This window comes from Medicago sativa, chromosome 7 (genome assembly GCF_051527215.1).
Source record: "Medicago sativa cultivar Bolivia chromosome 7, Bolivia_mono, whole genome shotgun sequence".
In the NCBI taxonomy this organism is placed as follows: domain Eukaryota; kingdom Viridiplantae; phylum Streptophyta; class Magnoliopsida; order Fabales; family Fabaceae; genus Medicago; species Medicago sativa.
This window is the reverse complement of record NC_140755.1, coordinates 8,707,405-8,719,706: the sequence shown is the minus strand read 5'-3', so window position 1 is coordinate 8,719,706 and position 12,302 is coordinate 8,707,405.

The window sequence follows — 12,302 nt, the reverse complement described above, 5'->3', positions numbered from 1 at the left end:
GTACCCATCAACCAACGTTATGGTTATCCTTTTAAAGACAATGTTAGAATGGCAACAAAGCACTTGAGTCTACATCTAGGGATCATAGTGGTTTCAGGTCTAAGAGCGATATACACTATTATCATTGTGAGAATATCTTATGACAATTGCATAACTTACTATGTAGTATTCTCATGGCGGGTCAATCCAATATAAATATTACTCCTAATATTTATATCTATGTGAAGACTTGATAACTCTTTATCCATGATCTGTGAGATGTGATCATCAGTCTACCCACATAATAGTCTCTATGCTTTAATGATATCCCACTTCTCAATAAAGCTTGACTACGGATACTTTTAGAATAGTTTCCTTATGTTTAACGGGGTCTCACAATTAAGTTATACTTAATGTTCCATTAAACGGACTAACTATTCTAGGGACTTTATTATTTTGAAACAAAACAAAATCAATAAAGAAATGCCTTATTATTATATATTCATAATATATACTTATATCAATATCATGATATAAAGCCAAACCCAATCAATATTGATTGGATATTAGGGCTTACTCCAACATCATATTCAATTCTTTCTGATCAAACAGATACTTCAAGCTCTTGTGATCACTAAACACCTCAAATCTCGAACCATACCAGTAATGTCACCAAATCTTAAGCACAAATACAACTGCAGCTAATTCAAGATCATGAGTAGGGTAATTTCGTTCATGGATTCTCAACTGTCTTGATGCATAAGCAACCACTTTACCATCTTGCATAAGCACACCGCCTAAGCCCAACTTGGACGCATCACAATACACCACAAAAGGTTCATCAGGTTTCGGCAAAATCAAAATTGGCGCCGTCGTCAATCGCTTCTTCAATTCATTAAAACTGTTCTCACAATGTACATCCCACACAAAGGTTTTACCTTTACACGTCAACTGCGTTAACGGAAGTGCTAACTTAGAAAATCCTTCTATAAATCTGCGGTAATAACCTGCTAACCCCAAAAAGCTTCTAATCTCCGTAATCGACTTAGGAGTCTCCCATTGCGATACCGCTTCAACTTTAGACGGATCTAGTGCATTACCATTGCCAGAAATAACATGGTCAAGAAAACTTACTTCTTTCAACCAGAATTCACACTTAGATAACTTAGCATATATCTTCTTCTCTTTCAGTACTTGCAATACAATCCTCTAATTGTTTTTGCAACTCAGCCAATTCAGATGCCGACAAACGGTAAGGTGTCATAGACACAGGCTTCGTTCCTGGAATAAGATCAATCGAAAATTCAACCTCCATCTCTGGCGGCACATTAGGAATCTCATCAGGAAAAACTTCGGGAAATCCTCACACAATTTGCAACTTATCACTCACTGCTTGATTCTCAATAGATAGTGACGCCATCAACGAGAACATCAAAATTCTATCACGTGCTAACTGCTTCAGCTGCTTAGTAGACAAAACTCTGCTCCACTTTCTTCTTCGGCAGAAAAGAAATACACCGACTTACTAAAACAATTAATATGAACATGGTTGTACTCCAACCAGTTCATACCATGTATTGGTTCTCTACATAACAATCAACAATAAGTACAACTTAAATACAGTACAAAACTGTAAAACAACACAACGCGACTCTACTACTTGGCCGGATGGACCGACCTGCTCTGATACCAATTGTAACACCCCATTTTTCCCAACATAAAAATTTCATTTAAATCAGAGTATTTTAAATCATAACGGAATGTCACATACTTCTTGAAAATCTTAAAATAGATAATAATAGTTATCCTTCAAAATTCAACATCATAAAATCTGAAACTTCGCAGCGGAAAATAGTTCAACATTATAAAAGTCTTGGCACGTAGGCCTCATCCGAAATCTCATAATTTTAGTTCGACATTTATTCATAAAAAGTTCATAAAGACACGTAAGGAACAGAAGTAAAAGCAAGACCCCATCCCGTTACGTATCAGAGCACCTAGACAAAATGTGAGGAGTCCACTCACATACGCCTCTAGTCTTTATTACCTGCAAGTTACCCATACGAAGGACAACATTTTCAAGCAGAAGGGGTGAGATTTCACAGTCAATAAATTAAGCATATAATTCATCAAAATGCATTTAACAACATAAAACATTATTAACATATCAAACATTTATCATTTGGCATTATATCAAAATCATAATCAATTATCATCATCAAATATCATCATTAGTTCGTAAATAGATATCATCTTTAATTCATAAGCAAAAATCATCTTTAAATCGTCATCAAGTATCACCATATATTTAACAACTTAAGACATCATAACATCAACATTAATAATCATTTATCATCATTTTATTATCTTCATCAATCATAAACAAACATCATCATCAGAACATCATCATCTAAACATCATCATTAATCATAATTCAACTTAGCACTTGACCCGACAACACGACTCAACTTGACAATACAACTCTTATCAACTTAACAACTTAACATCAACGACAAATGCAACGACAACAACTTCAACATCAACGACAAATGCAACTACAACAACTTCAACATCAACGACAAATGCAACGACAACAACTTCAACTTAACATCGTACATATGCATGTGGTACCAGTCAACAACATAAATGAGCGTAATTAGGCTCTCAACATGTGAGCATAAAGCTGCCGGGCTTAAAGCCCCCAACGTAGTTTGAGCACAAGGGCTGCCGGGCCTAAAGCCCCCAACTTTAATGAGCACAAAGGCTGCCGGGCCTAAAGCCCCCAACTTTAATGAGCACAAAGGCTGCCGGGCCTAAAGCCCCCAACTTTAATGAGTATGCAATGGACTCAATCTCTCCTACAACTTAGACAGCAACGTGAACATCTTATACAACTCCATAATCATGGACGACTTCTTAAATTCTCGCAACTTAGACCGACTCATGCAACTTCAAGACTTTAACAATCAACAGCAGCAACCAACAACAATTACAGCATATAGCAGTGTGTAAAATAACATATCAACATTAAAGGAAATGAATCATAACAACTTATCATCGTAAAGCATCATAAATAATTCTTATACATCATCACTACTAATCTCAGTCACTTAAACAGACTTCTGGAACTTCTGAAAGTATCCTAAATAACCCTCTTTCTTACTTCTAAGATCAACTCCTGACTACACGTGCGAAAGGATCGCATCGGGACAATTTTGGGCAACTAACAGCTTAACTCGCAATGGCGAGTGGTTCTACTCGCAATGGCGAGCTCATAGGTCTAGCTCGCAGTTGCGAGTGACTCTGCTCGCAGTTGCGAGTGCATGGGTGCATAGCTCGCAGTTGCGAGTGTTTCTGCTCGCAGTTGCGAGCGATACCTGTCAGTACGGCCAGAAACCTAAAAATCACAACTCTTCATCTATCTTCATGTTTCTTTCATCCAATTAGCATCTAATTATCACCCTAGGTAATATCTAAGGTCTGTTTGCAGGTTTTGCATCGATCTAACATCTTTTCATGGTTCAATCCTCAAATTGGTCATTAACCCTAATTCCAAATTCTCACAAAAACTTAACCTAATCAAGCTAAATTCATTTTTCAGAATTATACCCTTAATAATATTGAAAGTTAGTCTCACCCTTACCTGGTAATTTGCAGAAATCGCAGCCCTCTCTCTCTTGTTCTCCTCTTCTGACTTTTTCTCCCTTTTTCTCCAAAAACGTACGTACTATTTTTTTCTAACTTATGTCTGTCCATTTATCTCTTCATATTACTCTTCTCACTACTAAATTTTACTCATCTCACAACACAGCCCCATTTTTAATATTTTTATTTTATTTCTTATATCTTATTTTATTTAATAATAAAATAAGTCATACCAACATAACAACTTCACAACATCATATACCCCACATAATTTATTTATAAATCATATAAACTACTTCACTTCATGAATCATAAAATTCACACATATCAATCATGAAAATCACTTAAATCATAAATCATATGCATATATAAAAATATATTTCCAAATAATCAAATAATTAAGACGGGCGTTACACTCAGGGTCCACCACCTTCTCCTTCTTATTTCGCCTTTGTTGTGGCTCGGCATCTTCCATGTCCTCGTCCATACCCTGCAGCTCCTCCTCAAGCTCTTGCTCCTCCGTAGGCTGCAAATCCACATCAGCCTGCCCCTCCTCCATGGGCATATACTGTTGCTGCTCCGGCTGATCCTCGACATCAGGATCGACATCAGCACGGCGTGCTCTAGCACCCCGACGTCTCGGAGGAACAACACCTTCAGCTTCCATCTGTTCCCTACGCGCTCTCCTACGGGAAGCATGCCCTGCCACCCTTACGCGCTGAGTATTAGACGTTGAACCTTCTGTAACATTCAAATTAGGATAATCAAACATCACAATCAAACAGAATAAAACAGAAGCAAAACAACATTCTGGGTTTGTCCGAATTTCGTAATCCGGATGAGCAACAACCTAATCCGGAAAACGAAATCCGGATTGCATTCGAACAGAATTCAAAAAAAAATGAACTAATTGAACTTGCATGTGTACAGAAATCGAACTTACCTTCCATGATGTTTGTCAAGGGTTGAAATGCGGTGCTTTTGAGCAAGAAAACTCCAAATTTGGACAAGATTTGTGGTGTTCGGAATTTGGGATAATGTAGAGAGAGAGAGAGAGAGAGAGAGAGAGAGAGAGAGAGAGAGAGAGAATGAGAAAGTGAAAATGTAAAACTGTAAAAATGGGGGGTGAAGTTGTTTTTATACTTCGCAATTGTCCGGATTATATAATCCAGAATTTTCATAGATATTCCGGAATACATAATCCGGAGGGCATGTTGGTAATTTGCATAGGGCGCGCTAGGAGGCCATAGGGTGGGAAAAGTAATTCTCTTTTTGTTTTTTTATATAAGACTATAAAATATTGGTTATATATTAACAATGTAGCTTAAGTATCCAAATGAGCAATGCGGTCCATTGGCAGAATTCTCTCCGAAAAGGCCGCGTCTACATTACATTTATAACGTCCACTACTAGGCGGCGACTGTAACACCCCGTTCTCCCAACAACGTAATATTAATTATTATAATCAGAGTAATCACACATCGGAGTGTCACACTACTTTTCAAAAATTCATAAATAGAAAATATCTATTTATTTAAGGCCAACATAAAGAATCTTAATAAACTGCAGCGGAATAATTCTTTAAAAATATAATTTCAACCAAAATTCAACATCAATGAAAATCTTGGCACAAAGGCCCCAACATAATTCAACTTTATTTTCGACAACGATAAACTCTAATAGCAAGTCTTTTCCAAAATATGTGATACATAAAAGAAATGAGAAGACACTCGCGACGATCCCCATCCTAATATGCATCAGAGCCCTAGACACTTGAGCCAATCAACCTACAAGCCATCATTACCTGCACATTACCCACGGTCGAGGCAACATATACGCAGAAGGGGTGAGAAACTTATCCAATAATGATAATATATAATTCATCAAATTAATGAAAATAACAATATATCACAACATGCATCATTAATAATGTATATAAAGAATACATATAACAACAACATAATCATTTTCAGCAACAAGGTACAACAACAACAACAACAACAACAACAACAACATTATCCACAACGACACCGATAACTCGACAATTCGACAACGACAACAACTCGACAATTCGACAACGACAACAACTCGACAATTCGACAACGACAACAACTCGACAATGCTACAACGACAACAACTCGACAATGCTACAACGACAACAGCAACTAATGCATCATGCAGGTGGTACCAATCTACGCACGTTGAATGCTAAGCATTCCAGGGCATAAGCCCCCAACAATTTGGATGGTTAAAGCATCCCAGGGCATAAGCCCCCAACAGGTGAATGATAAACATTCCAGGGCATAAGCCCCCAACGGGTTGAATCATGAACATTCCAGGGCATAAGCCCCCAACAATTGTGAGTATGCAAATGGACTCAACTTGTGTATATCAACATACAACTTCAACAGCGACTGCAACAACAACATATGTGCCTAAAACAATTATGACACACTCCCCAACTTCGACATCAGATGATACAACGACATCAACAACGGAAATCAACAACATAACATATATATAAATCAATAACATTCATCTCAAAGTCTAAAACATCCCCCAAAAGCAATTAAGTTTTGATCAATAGAACATAAGTCAAATATCCATAAACACCTCAACTAAATCCCTAACACTTAAGTTTGAAGTTGGGAAACCAACCATAAGTTTTTGGACTAACTAGAGATTAATTATGCTAAGTTTTCTTAAAATTTTCTGAAGACCCACTTGGACTATTTTCATCATAACTCTAAATCTACAAATAATTTTCTAGTCACTCCAAAGCCATTAGAAAGCTAACTCAATTATCTACAACTTTTATGTTTACACCTAAAGCTAATTCAAAATAGAAAAGGGTGAAAAAGACACAAGAACGCGAAACAGAAAATGCTGTCACTGGACAATTTCGCTAATAACGAAAATTGAGCTAATAGCGTACATGTTCCAGAGGGTTTCGCTAATAGCGAATTTCTGGCGAGTTTTTCATCTACTGTTACGATTTTAACACCATTTTCACCCCAAAAACCCATTTTCTGATCCCCTAATCACCCAAAATGAATTAGAACAATGTTTACAGGTTCTATATACAACATAGTAACTAAAACAACATAGAAACATGCATCAAACAACACCATTCATCATATTTTCTTCAATTAACATAAAACTTCTAACCCTAAAACCAAGAACAACAATTCATCAAATTTCAGAATTATATACCATGATTATTGAAAGGAATCCCACCCTTACCTTAATTCAGCAACACCAAACGTCAAGCTACCGCAATCGATTCCTTCCTAGCTCTCTCTTGGCCTCTTCTAGGTTTTCTCTCCAAAACCAGTTTTCTTCTAATGTTTTTACGTGAAAATGTTTCTCTCCCTTTTTCTTTCTTTTACTTCAAAAATATCTCTCTTTTCTTTTCTCACCCAACTCCCTTAATTTCTATTAATTTCCACTTAATTCCCCTTAACCAAAAATAAATACTATTTCTATAATATTTCTATTTCTCATATTATTTCTATCCAATAATAACAACATTCATTTAAATAATACACAACCCCAATATTCATATAATAAATAGCATCATAACATATTTCATATAAAAATCATATAAAACATATATTTCACATAAAATCATATATATATAGCAATTAAAGTCATATAAAAATATTCACACATCTACTAAAATATTAGAATAAAAATGGGGCGTTACAACTCTCCCCAACTTATAGAATTTCGTCCTCGAAATATTACCTCAAGTAAACAAGTCAGGATAAGACTCCTGCATCTTACTCTCCAACTCCCAAGTAAGACTTTCACCAGCTGCTCCTCCCCAAACAACTCTCACTAGAGGTATCTCCTTACCTCTCAACGTCTTCACCTTACGATCATCGATCCTCAAAGGTAAAGTTTCTACCGTAAGGTTGTCTCTAACTTGCACATCATCTTTAGGAATGACATGTGAAGGATCCGCTACATACTTCCGAAGTTGTGACACATGAAACACATCATGCAAGTTCGAAAGATGTGGTGGCAAACCAACTCTATAAGCCACCGTGTCAATTCTCTCAGATATCTGATAAGGACCAATAAACTTTGGAGTCAGCTTCTTGGACTTCAATGCACGACCCACACCAGTCATAGGAGTGACTCTCAAGAACACATGGTCACCCTCTTGAAACTCAAGGTCCTTCCTACGCTTGTCATGATAACTCTTCTGTCGACTCTGCGACGCTTTCATATGCTCTCTTATCATCTTGACCTTCTCCGTAGTCTGCTGAACTATTTCAGGCCCTAACACAACACTTTCACCCGACTCAAACCAACATAAAGGAGTTCTACACCTTCGACCATATAAAGCTTCGAAAGGTGCCATACCAATACTCGAATGGTAACTATTGTTGTACGTGAACTCTATCAATGGTAGGTGACTGTCCCAAGCTCCACCTTGCTCAAGTACACACACCCTCAACAAGTCTTCTAATGATTGAATCGTTCTTTCTGACTGACCATCTGTTTGCGGATGATACGCTGAACTCAACTTCAACTGAGAGCCCAAAGCTTCTTGCAAGCTCTTCCAAAATCTCGAAGTGAACCTCGGATCTCTATCCGACACAATACTCGATGGAACACCATGCAACTTCACAATATTATGAATATAGATCTCCGCCAACTGAGCTACTGAATAGGTGATATTAATCGGAATGAAGTGTGCCGACTTCGTCAATCTATCGACAATAACCCAAATGGCATCATGCCCTCTTTGAGTGTTTGGTAAACTCGTCACAAAGTCCATGGAGATGCTATCCCATTTCCATTCCGGCACATCTAATGGTGTCAACAAACCAGCAGGCTTCTGATGTTCAACTTTCGATTTCTGACAAGTCAAACATGCATAAACAAATTGCGCGACATCACGCTTCAATCCAGACCACCAAAACAGTTTCTTCAAGTCATGATACATCTTTGTAGCTCCCGGATGGATACTCAAGCTACTTCTGTGACTTTCTTCTAAAATCAACTTTTTCAATTCATTATTATCAGGGATACAAATCCTGCCTCGGAATCTCAACACTCCTTGATCATCAACCTGGAAATCACCATCTGCAGTCTGATTACTAGCAACCATCAAGTCTACAAATTTCACATCAACTTCCTGGGCTTCTTTGATACTCTTCAAGAAATCATTATTAATCTTCAACATACCCAACTGCACACTCTGAGGTGCCAATTCACAAACAAGACTCAAGTCTCTAAACTGCTCTAGCAATTCAAATTCTTTCACCATCATGGCCGACATGTGCAATGTTTTCCTACTCAAGGCATCTGCAACCACATTGACTTTACCCGGATGATAATTCAAACCAAAATCATAATCCTTCAACAACTCTAGCCACCTTCTCTGCCTCATATTCAACTCCTTTTGATCAAATAAATATTTCAGACTCTTATGATCACTAAACACTTCAAATCTGGAACCGTACAAATAGTGCCTCCAAATTTTCAACACAAAAATCACAGCAGCCAACTCTAAATCATGTGTAGGATAATTCTTCTCATGAATTCTCAACTGTCTAGAAGCATAAGCCACTACCTTACCATCTTGCATCAGCACACCACCCAAGCCCAACTTGGACGCATCACAATAAACAACAAAAGGTTTATCTGGCTCTGGCAAAATCAAAATTGGAGCCGTCGTCAATCTTTGCTTCAACTCATTGAAATTACTCTCACACTGAGCATCCCACACAAAAGCTTTACCTTTACAGGTCAACTGAGTCAATGGAAGTGCCAACCTCGAAAATCCTTCGATAAATCTACGGTAATAACCAGCCAAACCAAGAAAACTTCTAATCTCCGTAACTGACTTAGGAGTCTCCCACTGTGATACCGCTTCAACCTTCGATGGGTCCACTGCAATACCACTACCAGAAATAATATGGCCAAGGAAACTTACTTCACTTAACCAGAACTCGCACTTTGACAATTTTGCATACAACTTCTTTTCTTTCAGCACCTGCAACACAATCTTCAGATGTTCTGCATGCTCTTCTTCATTCTTAGAATAAATCAAAATATCATCAATAAATACAACAACAAACTTATCCAAAAAAGCATGAAAAATTATGTTCATATACTCCATGAACACACCAGGTGCATTAGTAACACCGAAAGGCATCACCTTATATTCATAGTGTCCATATCGCGTCCAAACGCCGTCTTCTGCATATCTTCATCCTTCACCTTAATCTGATGGTAACCTGACCTCAAGTCAATTTTGCTAAACACGCGGGCACCCACTAACTGATCCATCAAGTCGTCAATTCTCGGAAGTGGATACCTGTTCTTTATCGTCACTTTATTCAGCTGACGGTAATCTATGCACAATCTCATGCTACCATCCTTCTTCTTCACCAACAATACTGGCGCTCCCCAAGGTGAGACACTCGGTCTTACAAACTTCTTATCAAGCAATTCTTCCAACTGCTTCTTCAATTCTACCAACTCGGAGGCTGACATACGGTAAGGAGCCATCGGCACAGGCTTCGTACCCGGCACAAGATCAATCGAAAATTCAACCTCCCTCTCTGGTGGCACATCTGGAATCTCATCAGGAAAAACTTCAGGAAATTCATTCACAACGGGCAATCTATCAATTATCGACTGATTCTCTACAGACAAATACGCCATTAAGGAAAACATCAAGTTTCCATCATGCTCTAACTGCTTCAGCTGCTTAGTAGATAAAAATTCTGCTTCACTCTCTTCTTCAGCAGAAGAGGAATACACCGACTTACTAAAACAATTAATATGAACATGGTTGTACTCCAACCAGTTCATACTAAGGGTTACTCAACAAACAATAAACAGGACAACAAGAACAATACAAAATTGTCACACAACACTACTAGGCTCGACACGACTCTACTAATTGGCCGGACGGACCGACCTGCTCTGATACCAATTGTAACACCCCGTTCTCCCAACAACGTAATATTAATTATTATAATCAGAGTAATCACACATCGGAGTGTCACACTACTTTTCAAAAATTCATAAATAGAAAATATCTATTTATTTAAGGCCAACATAAAGAATCTTAATAAACTGCAGCGGAATAATTCTTTAAAAATATAATTTCAACCAAAATTCAACATCAATGAAAATCTTGGCACAAAGGCCCCAACATAATTCAACTTTATTTTCGACAACGATAAACTCTAATAGCAAGTCTTTTCCAAAATATGTGATACATAAAAGAAATGAGAAGACACTCGCGACGATCCCCATCCTAATATGCATCAGAGCCCTAGACACTTGAGCCAATCAACCTACAAGCCATCATTACCTGCACATTACCCACGGTCGAGGCAACATATACGCAGAAGGGGTGAGAAACTTATCCAATAATGATAATATATAATTCATCAAATTAATGAAAATAACAATATATCACAACATGCATCATTAATAATGTATATAAAGAATACATATAACAACAACATAATCATTTTCAGCAACAAGGTACAACAACAACAACAACAACAACAACAACATTATCCACAACGACACCGATAACTCGACAATTCGACAACGACAACAACTCGACAATTCGACAACGACAACAACTCGACAATTCGACAACGACAACAACTCGACAATGCTACAACGACAACAACTCGACAATGCTACAACGACAACAGCAACTAATGCATCATGCAAGTGGTACCAATCTACGCACGTTGAATGCTAAGCATTCCAGGGCATAAGCCCCCAACAATTTGGATGGTTAAAGCATCCCAGGGCATAAGCCCCCAACAGGTGAATGATAAACATTCCAGGGCATAAGCCCCCAACGGGTTGAATGATGAACATTCCAGGGCATAAGCCCCCAACAATTGTGAGTATGCAAATGGACTCAACTTGTGTATATCAACATACAACTTCAACAGCGACTGCAACAACAACATATGTGCCTAAAACAATTATGACACACTCCCCAACTTCGACATCAGATGATACAACGACATCAACAACGGAAATCAACAACATAACATATATATAAATCAATTACATTCATCTCAAAGTCTAAAACATCCCCCAAAAGCAATTAAGTTTTGATCAATAGAACATAAGTCAAATATCCATAAACACCTCAACTAAATCCCTAACACTTAAGTTTGAAGTTGGGAAACCAACCATAAGTTTTTGGACTAACTAGAGATTAATTATGCTAAGTTTTCTTAAAATTTTCTGAAGACCCACTTGGACTATTTTCATCATAACTCTAAATCTACAAATAATTTTCTAGTCACTCCAAAGCCATTAGAAAGCTAACTCAATTATCTACAACTTTTATGTTTACACCTAAAGCTAATTCAAAATAGAAACGGGTGAAAAAGACACAAGAACGCGAAACAGAAAATGCTGTCACTGGACAATTTCGCTAATAGCGAAAATTGAGCTAATAGCGTACATGTTCCAGAGGGTTTCACTAATAGCGAATTTCTGGCGAGTTTTTCATCTACTGTTACGATTTTAACACCATTTTCACCCCAAAAACCCATTTTCTGATCCCCTAATCACCCAAAATGAATTAGAACAATGTTTACAGGTTCTATATACAACATAGTAACTAAAACAACATAGAAACATGCATCAAACAACACCATTCATCATATTTT